Source organism: Aedes aegypti, chromosome 3 (genome assembly GCF_002204515.2).
Source record: "Aedes aegypti strain LVP_AGWG chromosome 3, AaegL5.0 Primary Assembly, whole genome shotgun sequence".
Lineage (NCBI taxonomy): Eukaryota > Metazoa > Arthropoda > Insecta > Diptera > Culicidae > Aedes > Aedes aegypti.
Window position 1 is genome coordinate 225364330 of NC_035109.1, and position 18134 is coordinate 225382463.

At 35.5% G+C, this 18134-nt stretch overlaps 1 protein-coding gene across 2 annotated transcripts in view; it reads left to right on the forward strand.

The window, feature by feature from the left end:
* Positions 1-18134, forward strand: part of LOC5570561 (receptor-type guanylate cyclase Gyc76C) — a 256689-nt gene that overhangs the window by 101463 nt on the left and 137092 nt on the right. For both annotated transcript variants that reach the window (XM_021853210.1, XM_021853211.1), the window contains exon 3: positions 4773-5698. The gene's annotated coding sequence lies outside the window, so the exon portion shown is untranslated. The remainder of the gene's footprint in view (positions 1-4772; positions 5699-18134) is intronic.

The window sequence follows — 18134 nt, forward strand, 5'->3', positions numbered from 1 at the left end:
TTTTTCCATGAAACAGTGCTCGTCAAACAATATAAGATTACGATTTTTAATCCGATGTTGAAGAAAATAACCACTTTTATTTAAATTAAAAAAAATGTGTTCAAATTTGTATGCTGCCAATTCTTCTGCATTTCTTTGCGTTTAAATTAAAAAAGAGCAAAATTTTAAAATATTTAAAGAATTGATTGTAGTGTCAGCGGATTTATCAATAAATTATTTATAAAAATATATATAAACCATGGGACCCAGATAGCCGTAGCGGTAAACGCGCAGCTATTCAGCAAGATCAAGCTGAGGGTCGTGGGTTCGAATCCCACCGGTCGAGGATCTTTTCGGGTTGGAAATTTTCTCGACCTCCCAGGGCATAGAGTATCTTCGTACCTGCCACACGATATACAAATGCAAAAATGGTCATTGGCATAGTAAGCTCTCAGTTAATAACTGCGGAAGTGCTCATAAGAACACTAAGCTGAGAAGCAGGCTCTGTCCCAATGGGGACGTAACGCCAGAAAGAAGAAGATATATAAACCATTTTCTCTTTGGTCAATGGTCTTTAAAATACTGTTTTGTCTCAAATTCTGAACACTCAAGTTCAACAATGATTCTTCTAAAGCCTAGTTCATTTAGAAATGGGGCACTTTCAAATGCGTGTATTTCTTAAACTTTTCTTTCAATCAAAAAACTTTCCAAGAATGAAACAAAGGTTATAATGTTTTATTTCATAAAAAAATCTGAAACAAATTAATTATCATTATTTCGAAGAAATTCTCGCACTTTTCCGCTGATGCCGCTCATCAGCCGGCGCACTCTTCAGTCACGGTTTTGGCAAGACGATTCCACCAATTATTCATCTGACCAATGTCACCAACGACTGCACCTTTCATCTTGAGTTTCCGCTTAACTATTGCCCAATACTTCTCTATTGGGCGGAACTGAGGACAATTGGGTGGATTCTTCTTTTTTGGGATGAACTGGACCCCATTATCTTTGTACCATTGTAGCACATCATTGCTGTAATGGCAGCTGGCTAGATCTGGCCAAAACGTTACTGGACCATCATGGAACCTAATGAAGGGCAAAATCCGTTTCTGGAGGCACTCCCTCTTGTACACTTCCGAGTTCATTGTTTTATCTGTTACAAAAACACTGGTTTTCTTCCCACAGGAACAAATACCTTGCCAAATCATGAACTTTTTTGCGAACTTATCCGCGAAAACAAACTTGAATCGTGAAAGAACTTTGCCACGAGCAGGAGCCTTGTAGAACTTGAGCTCCGGGATTTGTTGAAAATCGGCTTTCACGTATGTTTCATCATCGATCAATAGACATCCATCGAGTTTCATCAGCACTTGGTCGTACAACTTACGGGCCCGAGCTCTGTCCACTGTTTGCTGTTTAAGACTTCGGTTGGGCTGTTTACTTGCCTTGTAACATTTATAGCCTCCTCGGAGACGGATTCGCCGCACGGTACAACGGTCGGCATTCAGTTTTTTCGCCAAATCGTAATCCGAGATGTTGGGATTACTCTTGATCATCCGATACACCTTCACCTGCAGCTGGCGATCAACGGTTCCACTCTGACGCTTAACTTGCACCTTGCGAGCAGTTGTTAGAGTTTCCTTGAACTTTTTTATCACTCGCGCCACGGTACTTTTGGGATAATCCAGCAGTTTCGCCAACTCCCGAGTTGACGCAGATGGATTTTGCTGGTAACTGTGCACAATTGTTTTCCTTTTCTCTTCTTGCATGGCGAATATCTTCGAACCACGTTAGCTTCGAGCTGTGACAAAAATAGACCGAACAATACTGTTTACAAACAACAAAACGGTATAAAAAACTTGAATATCCGACCACTGGTTGCGCTGCTATCGCTAAAATGAAGTGCCCCATTTCTAAATGATCTAGGCTTTAGTAAACTTAAACAATCACTTGAACTTTCCTACGTGATGTTCAGTTATTCTTCATTACAAGTTCTCCACATTAAAAAGTTATGAACATAATAATATTTCTGTTCGGAATTCAAAAGTAAAGCGTAACGTTTTCTTCTTAACATTACACAGCGCAACAAAAATGACATTTTTGCGTGTCTTAAGGATCAAATTATGTGTCTCTAGTAGGTTTGGGGTTGCTGAATCTAATGCCGTTTTCAGAAATGTTCCAGCACGTCAGGATTTTTAGCTACAGGTCGCCAAAATTGTTTAAAACACTGATTTAATTGATGTTTACATGAAATTTAAAGTATGATTTATCAAATTTTTTTGTGATGTAATCCATTAAGCATGCAAAATAGGCCTTTAACTTTCATTTCAGATATAATTTGGTTGAAATCGCATGACTGAATTTCAATTTAATCGTTTTTTTTTCAACATACTAACAGTCTCCATACAAAACTCTTCGTTTCTCTTATATGGCAATATACAATACTTTTCTAATCCATAAAAAAAACTTTTGAGCATCAAAAATATTATGAACTTTATTGATAAGTATTGTTATACACATGAAGTATGAGTTCTGAGACAAATTAAGCAGTTAAATTACCATACAAGCTGGCAAACTTGCATGCAAGTTGACTGAAAAAGTCAAATTTAGTATTTTCAACATCCAATACATCTAAAACTGGACGTGCCATGATGTTTCTGAAAACGGCAATGGATTAAGCAACCCTTAATTAAGTAACTAGCGGTATTTTGGTGCTTGAGACAAAACCGTGTTCCGCAGTGTTATCGATTGTAATTGTTGACAAAGTAAAATAATAACACAGCTGTTCATTTGTTTGGAATAAAACAGCTGTGTTTTTATTTATTTTAATTTGTTATTATTTATTTTTATTATTACAAAACAAAACTCAATTTTCATATTTGCTTCACAAAAAGTTCGATTTAAAAACCCTGGTATATAGCATAATAAAATTCAAAACGAAGGGGTGTACGGAGTGAAAAAGGGTAGAAAGCACTGGTCCAAAATCACGGGAATAGAAAAATTTTTATTGTTATTTTTTTTCGATTCAAACCATTGTGCCATAGTAGAAGGTGTCTCAAATACAAGTCCGAATCTGGTCACTCATGAAAAAGACAAACGATGCATGCGATTTCGCGCCAGGAAGTGTTGAATTTTCGCTATTGGACAAGATAGGCTCGTACCAACAGTAGCGATAGACAATCCATCTTTCGTCGTCCATGTAGCCAGGTTGGGTTCATGAGAGGTAACGAAATTCAAGATGCGTCGTCTTTCGCACTCGAGTCGTGGTACCTATCTCAAATACGGCTTGTGGTTCGTTCAATTTAATCCGAAGGAAAAATGAATCACGGGAAGAAACACGGAGGAGGAGGCTACCTATATGTTTTAAATAAGCGCAATATAGGCAGCACAGGCCGACGGTGTTAATTTAACTAATTCTCGTTCCGCGAAAAAGAAGTCATACAGCTTCACGGGCGGGTTCAGGTTTCAGGCGAACTTGTTCGATGACTTTGGTTCGCAGTGTCGCCATCGCCGTCTCGTACGTGAACTAAGTGACTAAGTAAGAGAGTGCCGAGAAGGATCAATGCGAACGACTGAGTGCAGTGATCGTTGTGATGTTCCTATGAAGATCCACAAACCCCTCTTGGATCGTGAGGATTCTGTTTTGTACTGATGGAGTTACAGCTTTCATAATATGAATTCGTATGATAGTAATACAATTTCTTCAAACAAACATTTGGAATATGCGTGAATGGACTTCTTCTTCTTTTCTGGCGTTACATCCCCACTGGGGCAGAGCCTGCTTCTCAGCTTAGTGTTCTTATGAGCACTTCCACAGTTATTAACTGAGAGCTTACTATGCCAATGACCATTTTTGCATGCGTATATTGTGTGGCAGGTACGAAGATACTCTATGCCCTGGGAAGTCGAGAAAATTTCCAACCCGAAAAGATCCTCGACCGCGTTTACCGCTACGGCTCTTTGGGCCCCACTATGGCGTGAATGGACACTTTGTTATTGTCAGAATATTTTTTAAGTATCTATTTATGTAACTTTTAAATGGTTATTTATGTATTCACCATCACGAATAACAACCGATTGATTAAGATCGATTAAAGCTCAATAAAGGTTGAAAACAAAATTGGGATACAGTTTAAGAATCAACAAGTAATTATGTTATCAATTAGTTATTCATAGTTGAAAACTTCTACTTGTAATTGATCTTGTAAATGGTATCCATTTTAGGGACTTCTCTTTGGCTAACGGTAAAAAAATATATTTAGAGAAAAATACAAAAGAGTGCATTTATACAGTAAAAATTTCATGAGCCATCGACTTCTGTGAAGTTGTAGAACAAATTATCTTTGGAATGCTGTTTGAGGGGAGTATCATAGAAATTTTAGTTTTTGTATGGTTACATTTGGCGATATCGAGTCTTTATTTATGTGTGCTTTGATGAAAAGATATTCAAATGGGATGTACGAATATCAAAATGATATCAATTTTTGAAGTCAGATTCAGTTTTAGACAATTATTATCAAAAAATATTATCTATGTTATAAAAAACAAAATTTGATATCATGATCATTTTGATCATGAAATAAAATTCTGCTCGGGTATTTAAGAAAACATTAAGATGAACTGAAAATAACTAATCTGATTTGCAAGATTTTTGAATAAATTTGTATGGCTCATGAACTATCAATCATCTACTAGGTATTCTTCCGATCTAGATTTTAAAAATATTTTTGACAAAGATCCCGAATGTGTAGCAATATACCAATTAAATTCTCGCATTTTTCTCTATTTTACAGAACCAAATGACGCAACCATCAAATGTTCGACCCCATCCCCATGAACACAGAGAACATTCTAAAGAACCCTCAGTCCTTAGAGTTGTAATCCCACTGCAAGAGCCGAAGTTCAAACAAAGTGCAATCGCGCCTCGATCGTTATGAATGAAAACAAACATTCCACGAAAGTGTCTCTGAATCTCGTCTTGGCCGATTGATCGTCAATCGAGATTATCGTCAATCGAACGTCATTGAGTATCATCCCATCGGCATCAACGGACGACGGTCGGTCACACCGGTGTTTCCAAGTAGAAGAATACGTTCCTTGCAGCGCTGATTTGATACGCGCGGTGCTCTTGGTCTTAAAAATACAGCAAGTTTGTTTTATGACGTGGCAGAAAATAAACTGCCTGTAAAAATAGTGTATCTCGTGGTGCCAATCGCATGCAAACAAGTCCTGTTGCCCGCCGCCGCCAAGTGTTGTGAGAAGCAAATGGTGATGAAAGCCGAGATTGTCGGTTGAAGTGGATGTGGAGCCATATGATTTGTGTTTGATGATCTGATGTTGTGTTTGCTTGTTGCCGTTGTGATAGTTGTGATTGTAAACGACAAAAAGTGCACGACCACCGGTATTTAATCATCCAGTGAAGGTTCGAAGAAGAATTTATAATTGAGAAAAAAAAAAGTTCTACGCCAGCAGCTGAAGTTCCAGCGGTTTGTTAATTGCTGCGTCTAGTGCTTGTTGGTGTAACAAAGTTTTGCATTCTTTTGGTTTCGAAAAGTTCAAATTCATCTTTCTGACGGGGTTGTTACAAGCAGGCACTCAAGTGCTTATATTTTGTTCATTTAAGTTTCGTACGTTTAACGTTGCATCATCGAGTCCAGAAGAATTTTGCAGATAGGGACAAAACGCGCACCATTTTCACTGCGTTGCTAAAAAGCACATGGTAAGTTACTTATATCAATAATTAATATACAATATTTACATACAGTCACCTCACATTTATCGATCAATTGAGGGAAATTTTCAGAATATAATTGATTTCATATACACTCCCGTGTATAAGTTTGGGTTCACTCCCTCAAAAACATAAAAATGTGTTCAGTCCGTACCTCTGGAATTTCACGTCCAATTGAAAGCCGCATTCGAAAGGCAAAGAGTTGATCTTACTTCGTATGTATTTTTCCAAACACATTTTTTGAATTTTGTTTACTTAAAGATGTGACATTTATTAAAAACCACACTGAAAAAACATAGTTAATTTCCTCAGTATTGGATCGACCAAAATTTTAAAACAAGGTGTTATTAGAATCGTAAACTCATATTCTTTGGAGGGCGCTCACGATTTTTTTGCGGAAAAATCTGAAAACTATTCCAAATCAATGAAACATTCAAGTCACGATGCAAATCGTGCAAAGGTTTGGTTTCACCTGAGCCGCACGCAAATCATTTTTGTCAATATCTCTGCCATTTTTCAACCGATTTTAACAATCCTTAGCTTTTTAAAACGCAAGTAATGGCGCGTACAGGATTGGTTTGAGATTTCACAGATTTTTCATGTTTTAAGTAAGTTCAGGTGAACCCAACCTTTTTCATGATACACCATTCTGAATAAATACAAATATCAAGGCTCATAATTTGGTAGTTTTTGCACGCTTCATTCATTTAGTGCAATAGAGGCTCTTGATAAAAAATCAGGATCATTTCAAAACCTACTGATATTTTTAGAGGAAACTGAAAAAAATACCATTATTTTGCTCTCAATTAAATATTTTGTAGTTATTTTAGCATTGTAGGAGCTTATGCGGTAAACTTGACATCGAATTTTAAAAGATTTGAAATAAAAAGGTCTCATGCAAAATATACAAACTTTTGATGAAAACTCGATTTTACTAGCAACACGGCCTGGATACTAACAAAGTGCCCTGTTACAATTCAACTCATCGATGTGCAAGTAGGCCTTTGCCAAAACGACCAATGAGAAGTGGTCTTCTTTGACAGGCAATTGGTTTTGTTTTTGCGCTTTTACCTGACACATCTTGCCTTAGGTACGAACCAGCAATTTTTAAGCATTGATAGCATAGATAGCGAGCTACTCTGCTAGAAATCCCAAAAAACGATGGACGTAATATTTGAATCTTCCCTAGTATAAACTATGCCTGACAAATATATCAATAGGGGAAGTGCGCTCTCGGGCTAGGCATTGGATATAAATAGAAAGTGTTGTGTTTGGATGGGCATCTAATTCTTCCGAAAGAGGACCACGTGATTATTGAGCTGAAATCGAATTTAGGTTAACTTCTGCGTTCATGAGTCGAGGGGTAACGTAGGGGTAACGCGCCCTAACTAGAGATCAGAGAGTCGTGAGTTCGATTCTCACTGAGAAGACGTGTAACTTTTTCGCAAATCTTCACATCAATTTGTCCAACTAATCCAATTGCAAATTATTTGTAATGTTTAGCTTTTCGGTAGTTATTAATGGATATGTTTTCGGATATGCAATAAATAAAAATTTTCCAAAATATTTGCTTTGCTCACGTTTTTTGCATGAGGTTCGTTTTACCGCCAAAAGCTGTTCATTTTACCCACATAGTGCAGGTAAAATGAAAATTTTCATCGTTTTTTGTTAGCGATAAAAATATGTGAAAATTTAGCTACTTTAGTCTCAATTCGTGTTGCTGCTATAGATAACATCCCTTTTATTGACGTTGAACGATAGTACTGTACAAATGCCTCGTTTTTCTATCAGATACAAGATGATATGGTGTTTATTTTACCACCCCTTTGCCTGTGTTTCATTCAGCCCAATCAATTTTCAAACTGTTATAGCTGAAAATGGATAAAAAGTTTAACAAAATTTTGTTGAGCAAATAAAATGCTTAAAAATTTGAAAATAATAGCTAATAGATTAAAGGTCCCCTGTTCGGTATTGATGTGTTGATAGTTTCACTAAGGTCTATCCTTTGGTCTGAATTCTTCAAATTAAACAAGAGCAAAACATTTTTTTTCGCTATTTCTCATTTTCTCAAGCCACCAGGTTCGAATTTATGGAGGGCCGAGGATGGCGATGGCAAGGGGTCTTATATTTTAGGAGCCTCACCAAGTTTACTTCACGACTTTAAATATCAGTAACGAAACATTAAAAGTCAACTTAAACTAAATAAATGACACTAGCTATTCCAAATCAGATCAGAAGATGTGAGGAATTTAAAGTGATTATATGAATTCATATGTATTCTGCTACTATATATCATAACTTTTGTTTCGTACAAAAATAGATATGGAAACATCAATACAAATTTCAGCATTGTATTCTGTTGATTTTTTTTCGTTTTAGTACTAAATTTCTATATAATTGGTTTGGCGCGTGAGAAATCTCAAACCCCTCCTCCTCCCATAAACCCTTACGTAATAAATGGACCAACCCAATACCGAACACAATCTGGAAATATCTCAAAGTTATGTAATTTGTGTCTCATTGAATATTGCAACTTCAGGAGAAGTACCAATAGTTACCAATTCAAAGCATTTTAATCGTCCATATGGAAATTTATGAGTTGAACTTTGCTTCAAGATCAAGACATCTATCAAAAATAACTAATATGTGATTAATAATTCCCCGTTACGATATTTTTCTGAAAGCAATCAAAATTTCATGTTATGTAATAACAATGATGATGTTCCTTTGTCTGAAACCGTACTCTAAAATTGTATATTTTCTATAGTTTTATAATTCAATTTGGAACAAAATGTTTTCGTATTTTCTAAATACGATTTTCTCAAATTATCTATATAAATCTCATATTTAGAAACATTGCTAATTTAGTTCAATTCAGAACATTTTCTTGAAAAATTCAGGCATTTGTTTTAGAGATGTGTTTGATGTGGCATACAATATTCTCTGCTATAGCTTTCTATTCTTCTACTGTAGCATCTGGTTTGGATCATGATTTTTCCATTTTTCAATGTTGTCTGGTATTAATAGCTGTTTTCTTTTCAAGGATCTCCCTCTAAAAATGAATTACGACTATAAAATTTCTAATTTCAACGACTCTTGTCTTACTGGAATCGTTCGTACGTTCATATTTCCGTAAATTGTTAAGAAGGACTAATATATCTCATAAGCTCAGGTATATTTTTTTATATTTTAAACATTTATATTCAACTACATTTTTAAAAAATAATCCAAACTCACTCTATAGCGTCATTTTTTTAAAGCCCCACCCGATTTTATCTTGGGGCTTCCACTTATAAAAAACGACACTGCTACCCACAATATCCACAATATATTATGATAATCATTCGGAAAACATAAATATGTTTTTAGCTGCGGTCAGAAATGTCCAAAATAAAGTCATTATGATAACACAACTATGTCACCCACTTTTGTTGCTTACCTATTAAAAATAATTTCTCAATCACCAAAATCTCTCGCTTTCTAGGAACATCAAAAGCGCAAATATGTTTTTGCAATCTGTTCGAAATCTACAAACATGCAAATTGTATTAATACAAAATCACGTAGAGCAGCTACACTTTTCCTGGAATTCATCCGCTTTTCAGTCTGATTATAGTTACACTAGGTTCCGCTGTTTCCTACAATTGTTAGCTAATTGTAGTTGTCGCGTAGTCACCGGCACTACGAAGCTCTCACTGGGCAGCGAATATGTGTAACGAAAACGTGGAACTGTAATCAGGGGTTAAATTGATCATCGGGATGAGTTATAATTGGATCAGAACCAAATGAGGAGTTACTTTTCAAGAATGTTTGACATTTTGTTAACAACATGGATGTTCAATGTTTTCTAGTTTAAATGTGTCTGATTATGATTCAAAGCTATTTAGCTTTTCAAACAGTTTAGTTTTACATTGAAATATTCACAGTTTTTAAAAGCGAAAGAAGGGGCCTTCCTTAGCCGAGTTGTTAACGTCCGCGGCTACAAAGCAAAGCCATGCTGAAGGTGTCTGGGTTCGATCCTCGGTCGGTCCAGGATCTTTTCGTAATGGAAATTTCCTTGACTTCCAGGGGCATATAGTATTCATCATACGATATTGTTATAACTTAGGCAAAGATATTGGCAACTTAGGCAAAGAAAACTTAATAACTGTGGAAGTGCTCTAAAAACACTACGCTGATTAGCCGGCTCTGTCCCAGTGGGGACGATAATGCTAAGAAGAAGAAGAAGAAAACGAAAGAAATTGTTAGTAGGGTCAGTACTTACTTATTTTTTTAAGTGTAGTGTTAGCCTAAGCATAAACTACTAAACACATTTCTCAAGCTTTGTTTTTCAATTATAAAATGTTATATTCTCGTGCTCATTTCCATGGAAATTGTCTACATTTAAACGAATAATGCTGATTTTCAAAGTTAATGAGATTGAGAATTTTAAATTCAGTTGATTATGCTAATTTTTAGTCTTGTTTTTCATATGGTTTTAAATTTTGGCTCAAAGTTCTATATCCGTTTTATTTTTCTTCTTGAAATTTATTTTTTACAAAACAAATCAGTTACGCAGAAATTCAGATTTATACTAAACTAGTTTGACAATATCTGAATTCCCCAGTTCAATAAAATTGAAAGTTGTAAAACAACAATCAATTTGCCCCCGGATTACGGTAGCAGAGTCGCTTTAGTAAACTGACCGATCAACCGGTGCCGATTCCTTTTGTTTTGGGCCCACCACGGTGCATTCTTTCACGATTTGCTGACCGAGTTGTTTTATTATCGTTACATTCATGAGTGCAAAATTGATCGTCTGTCTATTTTTAGCTGCTTTTACTGCGAATATTCCCCACTCATACATATGGTCGGTCGGATCGCGTTAAAATTGGTGTGTATACCGGTAGGGTTTTTTTCTTCTCCTATCGGCGTAGCTCACCTAAGTCAATACTTTCATGATACTGCTGCGCTGTGCCGTTGCAATTAACGTTTGTTTATGGTAAACAAACGCCACACGTTCTGTTCGTTTACGACCATTATCATGTTCGGTATTGCTGTGTGTGCATTGCTAGAATCTAAAAAGGAATGCAGTTGGCAACGTGCCAATACGAAGGGATGTCATCAATCCAAAGCCGCTCGATACTGCATTTCTGGTATTGAATGCATATCGAAAATAAATAGATTACTTAGGCGTCTCAAGGGCGTAGCCCTAAGGGGTTGTAAATGATGAAAGAGTGGATGAGGTGAAGGCGTTGCTCCATCCCCTCTCATGGGCGATGTAAAAAAATCTTTACGAAAATTAGGAACTGATGTACGTGCATTTTAAGACATTTTTATAACAATTCCACAGATACGCAGTTCTCTTCAAACCACAAGGAATTGTTCCAGTCATTTTGAAAAAGAACATAATAAAATACAACTAATACTGAAATGTTTTTTAGCATTCACTGTTAAACATATCCAGGAACTACCCGGAGTTCCCCTTCTAAAACAAGATATATTTCTGGATAAAGCTCTCTGCAAAATTTCAGTAAAAAATCTCTGTTTTTCGATTTCTGACATTTATTTTAGTTTACTGACTTTTTCGGTAGTTCCAAAACCCAGTTATTTTTACCGAACAGATTGAGTGTGTTCCCCAAAATAGGACATTTCCCAGAAAACCATTCCCCAGAATGGGACATTCTCCAGAAAAAAATAATAATAAGAAATTGTTAGGCTGTTAAAATCCAGGTAAATGGTACGTAGTAAATATTGAACACATTGAACTGGAAGATTTGGGGAAAACCAAATTGTAGTTTTCATAGGGAAAACATTTTTCTAACTAGAGGACTTCCTGTTTGTTGCAGTCTTCTATCCATTAAATGGACGGAAATGTAATTAGAACCGTTTGGACAATTTTTATATATTTTGATGACTTTTATATATTTGGATGACTTTCTTCTTACAAACTTCAAGCTCGCCCTTCAACACCCCTCTTTAGGGTTGATGTGGTAGTTTGCTGGAAAGGGAAATGATAAAAGTCAAAAGAAACTTTTCTAGTGTATTTATGTTTCATTATTCTTCATAATTACGAAAACTTTAAACTTAGGAAGAACATGTTCAAAAGAAGGAAGAATGTGTTTTGAAAGAAAAAAAAATCCATCAATTTATTTTGTGAATATAAAGAATATTACACAAAATACAATTGGAATGAACAGTCAATTTTAAAAGAAAGCAGAATACTTATGAAAATAAAAAAAAATCGAATATGTAGCTTGGGTCAAGTTTGATCATGAAATATAGTATGACATATGTAAGACCAGCTTATCTTAAACAGTTTTGCTACTTTTCCCCGAATGTCGTTTCCCTGAACGCCTGTTTCCCGAATACCCCGTTTTCCCGAAAAACGCCCAGTTCCCCGAAAAGTTTTTAGCACTCAAAACTGTCATAACTTTTTGTGTTCCAATGTGGTGAAGTCAAGAATGAACTAGTAATCTATAAAATCTCCTTCTATTTATTGCTTATTATTCTTCCTAGTTCAGCTCCCAGTCCCTAAAGTATATTATTGTACCTGTTTAAACTGCATCTCTTTTCGAGGAAACGGGTCACTCAGAGAACTGGCATTCGGGAAATTGACTTTCAGGGAAAAGTAACACAAACATGTTAAAGAGTTTTTTAACAGCATTTCACTTAAGATTTTGGTCGGGTCAGGCCATTTTGGATTTTCAAGACCATCTCATTTCCTTTGCGTTTAAAATGTATAAAAATGATTCTGGGAAATGGTTTTCTAGGAAATGTATCATTCTGGGGAATGGCGTTCTGGGGAATGTCATTCTGAGAGATGTCCTACAACCGATAAAATTCATGTTGAATCTGTAAAAATCTGAAAGAACTATCCAGAGATATCAAACTTTATCAAACTTTTCTGAGGTCTAATCCACCAAGCATGCAAAATAGGACTTTAACTTTAATTTAAAGTATAGTTTTGTTAAAATTGCACTATAAAATTTAGATTAAATTGATTTTTTCAACATGCTTGCAGTCTCCATACAAAATTCTTTGGATTCTATGGCAAATTCATGAGCATGAGCATGAGCATAAATGACCGTACAATTCGTAGTTGCTACTCCGTGATTGACCAGAACAATCGAAGTTGCACAGGGATTTAGTGAATGGGGCTTGGGATTAGCTTACCATTCATCAATGTGCTTAATTAAGAAGTCAATAACGGCGCCGGCCACGTCCTTACGGTCATCGGGGAAGGGAAGGAATGTTAGTTAGACAACCATTGGTTTTAGAGACCGAAGAATCTTCTGCATCTCCATAGTTGTCATGGAAAGGATATTGGGTTAGTGGGATAAGGTAAGGATCTGGGAGTCATCTTTAGTTGATGATGCGATCCTTGATATATTCACGCCTGACCGGATTCGCGATATTATTCGATAAATGAATTGTATGCCGAACAAATGTCCATCGTTCGCCCTCGCAAGAGCAAGCAACGCGACCAAAGGATCAAACACTACTAACACTGATCACGCGATCCGCGGCTCTTATATACTATCGTGCCGCGCGAGCGACGCGCAACACGATTGATCCTGCCCGCATCACTCGCCCCCGCAAGAGCAAGCAACGCGACCAAAGGATCAAACACTACTCTCTTTAGATTCTATGGCAAATTCAGAAAAAAAAGGGATACAAGCTGGCAAACTTGCATGCAAGTTGGCTGAAGTTGTCATATTAGACATTTTCAAAATCTAATATCTCAAAAACTAGACGTGTTATGATATTTATGAAAAACTAAGTAAATAGCGGTATTTTGGTGCTTGAGACAAAACGTGTTCCGAAGTGTTATCATCAGAATCATCTCCAAATTCAAATCAGAGTTGTCATAGGAGTCCTTTCGGGATTTCCATTTCATATTATCTACAATTTCTCATCATAATTGTTCTAGGATTCTCAACAGAATCTATCCAGGATTATCTTCAGAATCCTTCCATAATGCTCATCAAAATCTTTCCTGGACTCTAATCAGAATTCTTTCAGGATTCTCATTACAACATTTCCAGGATTCTCATCGGAACCTTTTCAAGATTGTCATCGAAACCTTTTCAGGATTTTCATCTGAATCTTTCCAAAATTCTCATCATATTCTTCCAGGATTCTCGTCATAATCCTTTCAGAGTTCTCATTGAAATACTTCAAGGATACTCATCTAAATTCTTCTCGAATTCTCATCAGAAGCCAGGATTTTCATCATAATCTTTTCTGGATGCTCACCATAATCGTTCCAGGATTCTCATCGTTTTTCTACTATGATAATTAAGAAAATATCTCAAGGGTTGTCTTACGAATCGTTCCAGAATGTTCACCAGAATATTTCTAGGATTCTCATTGGAAACTCCCTAGTTATTTTGTCAGAAACCTTCCAGGATTTTTATAAGATACTTTCTCGAATTCTCATCAGAAACCTTCTAGTTTGCTCACCAGAATCATTTCCGGATTCTTATCAGCTTCCTTCCAGAAATTTCATTAGAATTCTCAAAAACTTTTCCAGTATATCAACAATTTGAAAGCCAAAACATTTTTCTTGCGCAATTAAAAAGTGGAATTTTGCTACTTAACCCCTCTACTAGCAATTGATCATATCCATAGCAATAACCTACGTAAACATCTCAAGCTAAGTACAGATTTTTCTGCATGTTTTATTGAAAGGGCGAACACGAAATTATTGCGACACCGAAAATGTCATGCCAATTTTCTTATAATGTTTAGAATCAAACCAAAATTTTAGGGTAGTTTTATACATATATTTACTTCAAAAATCAAAAGAAAAGTTAATCGATGGAGCCTTGAGTGTAAAATTGAAGGCATTTTCGCTTGATGCCCTCCATCAAAGACCGTGCAATTTCAACCAAATTATCTTTATCTAAAATGAAAGTTAAAATCATATTTTGCATGTTTGGTGGATTAGATCGCAAAAAAGTTTGATAAATTTGACTGTGCAATTTCAACCAAATTTTATCTAAAATGAAAGTGAAATGCATGTTTGGTGGATTAGATCGCAAAAAAGTTTGATAAATCATACCTTAAATTTTATATGAACATCAATGAAAACAGTGTTTTACACAACTTTGGTGACCTTTAGCTAAACATTGTGACGTGCTGGAACATTTCTGAGAACGGCATCAGATACATCAACCCCAAATCTACTAGAGACACATAATGTGATCCTTGAGACATGCAAAAATGTCATTTTTGTTACGCTGTGTTACTTAGGATTTCCTCCGAAATTGTCGCCCAGGATTTCTTCATGATTTCAATAAAGAATACCTCTGAGGGTAACCTTTAAAAATGACTCCAAAGATTCCTCCTAAGATTTTTTCCGAAAATTTTCCAATATCCAAACGTAGTTCTTAAATAATTTATGCATGGACGTGTTCAGGGAATTGTCGAGGGTTTTTAAAAGAAAATATTGGAGAAAATCTGAAGAAAAAGACCTGAAACAAATTTAACTGTAACACCTCATGAATCTATGAAAACTCCTCATTTCCTGAGGAAGCTTTGATGCATATTATAGATACATTGCTAAGATAATTGTTGAAAACATATCTATTGAACCCCTGGATAATATTATGAAGGAATTACAAAAAAAAAAAACACATCGGACAGAACCTCCTAAGATTTTTTTGGAATGGCAGGAATAATTGCTGTAATATTTCATATACAGTTTTAAACCAGCAATTGAAACTGAAAATGTAATTTCAAAGAATCTAAGGCTATTTCACATAAAATTACTCGATTTTTTTTTGAAGAGCTGCAGGAGTAATTCGTTGATTCAATGTCGGAGAAATTTCGAGGATTTATGAGGAATGTCTGGTCAAATTGAATTCAAGAATTTCTGAAAGAGTCGTTATTTTTTTTTCTGGAATACCCAGCAAGAACAGGAAGAATTTTACAGCGATTCCCTAATCAAACCGTACTTTTTGAATTTCATATAGGAAAATTGACCAGAAGACTAATTTAAAAAATTACATAGAATCTCCTTAAGGATCTGTAGAAATCGATAGCAGAACTGATGAAAAAATATTTGGAAAAAATCCTAGAATAGTACCATTTCAAGCAAATTTTCAGCGTGTGCCCGGTGGAACTTACTGGAGGTAGTTACGTTGGATTACCTGGAGCAAGTTCTGGAGAAATTTCTCTGAACATCCCTTGAAAAATATTTGCAAGAATTTTTGGACTGATTCCAAGAAAATCTCCTGGAGGAATGAATTGTGGGACGAATCTCAGAAAGTATTTCACAAGAAATCTATGGAGAAATCACTAGATGTATTCCTTAAGCTTTTCCTGGAGGAATTTGAGATATAAAAATCTTGGACGACTATCGTGTAAGAGTCTCTGGAAGTTTCTCTGGAACCATTAAATTATGCACCAGGATTCACAGCAATAAAAAAATGGCTTGGAGATGATCGCTAAATAAAATAGTTGGTTAAAAAAAGAGACTTTAAAGACTTTCCATTAGAAACTGTAGAGTTTTAGACTTTATTATACTTTTCAGAGACTTGCATTAAAATAGAGACTTAGTCACTAAATGGAGGCTTGCCATCTGCCCTTTTGAAGTCTTTGATAAAATCCATAAAGTAGATTACGATGGGACTTCCTTTTCAACTGTCCTTGAAATTCATTGAGAATATTATATCTACGAGTTATTTAATGGAATACATGTTAGTAAATTAAATCCGAATATCATTCAATTCCACTTGAGTTTGTATCATTTAACAGATGTGCGTATTTCGAACTCAACTGTTAGGCCGTGTTACGTGGTTTAGGAACAAAGTGTTTAAAGACAAAAATTCGAAAGACAAAACGTCTAATCCCAAAACGTCGAATGGGACAAAACGTCGAAAGGACAAAACTTCGAGAGCGGTAAATTTTCAACATTGTTTGCCAGACATCTATTTTTACATCGGGATCGATTAAGAATGCTATGAATAACGTTTGGCACATAATGAATTATTTATTTTTCCGGAAGAGAATCATTCCTCAAAGAAATTTTGTTTTCTACCATTTTTTTAAGTTTTATCCTTTTGACGTTTTGTCCCTTTGACGTTTTGTCCTTTCGACGTTTTGGCATTTGGCAGCGTCCATTTATTATGTAACGCTAAAATTCGAAATTTTTGACCACCTCCCCCCCCCCTCCGTAACGCTTTTTGTATGAAAAATTTCAAATTTTTGTATGAACCGTAACGCTCGAGCCTACTCCCCCCCTCCCCTTAGAGCGTTACGTAATTTGTGGATGCCGCCTTTGACGTTTTTTCTTTCGACGTTTTGATACCCAACCAATTTGATTTTTTTTACTCGCATTGCGAAGATTCTGGAAGAATTCTTTGACAATTAAAGCAATCGTGACAGAATGGCGAGGTTTACTGGAATCACTGGCGAATTTCTTAGAAGAATACTTTGACAAACTCTTCTAGCGATGCTTGGACAAGTTTGCAATTTATTTCTGGATGAATTGTTGGAGGAATTTATCTTAAGGATTCTTAGAGGAACTGAATGATATACTTATATAATCCAACTGTCGTGTACAATAACACTCCGGAACACGGTTTTGTCTCAAGCACCTAAGTGCCAATGTTTACTAAATCAAGGGTAGCTGGATCCATTGCCATTTTCAGAAATATCAAAACACGTCTAGTTTTTGAGATATTGGCTGTTGAAAGTGCCAAATATGTCAACTTGCATGCAAGTTTTCCAGCTTCTGTGCAAAGTATTCACTTAATTTGCCTCAGAACTCAAACTTCATGTGTATAAAAATACGTATCAACAAAGTTCATAATACTTTCGATGCTTATAAGTTATCGTTTGTTGATTTGGAAAAGTATTGTTTTTAACCTGTATTAGAAACGAATAATTTTGTATGTAGACTGCAAGCATGTTTAAAAAATCGATTTAATCTAAATTTAACCGTACCATTTCAACCAAATTAAATTTGAAATGAAAGTTAACGTCCTTTTGTCCATGTATGGTTGATTAGATCACAAATTTATTTGGTATATCATTGTTTAAATTTTATGTTAACATCAATGAAACTGCATGTATCTAAAAATTATAACGTGCAGGAACATTTCTGAAAACGAAATCAGGTTCAGTAGCCCCAAATCCACTAGAGAAACATGATTTGATCTTTGCGACATTTTTGTTACGCTGTGTAAGGTACCTACGGTTATTCTGGGTTAATAAGAAAAAGTTGTTGATCAGAAAAAAATATCCTGAAACCTAAATTTGTATGAGTTTTAGTGAAAATGATTTAGTCGATTTTTGAAGCAATAATTTAGGATTTTAGACGTCCGAACAAAATATTTTTCTTTTTAAATTTTAGTATTTTTAACTGTCTGATATTGTAGATTAACGTTTGACTTTATTTTCCTACTTAAAACTAAGTTTGGAAATTGGGTTTTTGC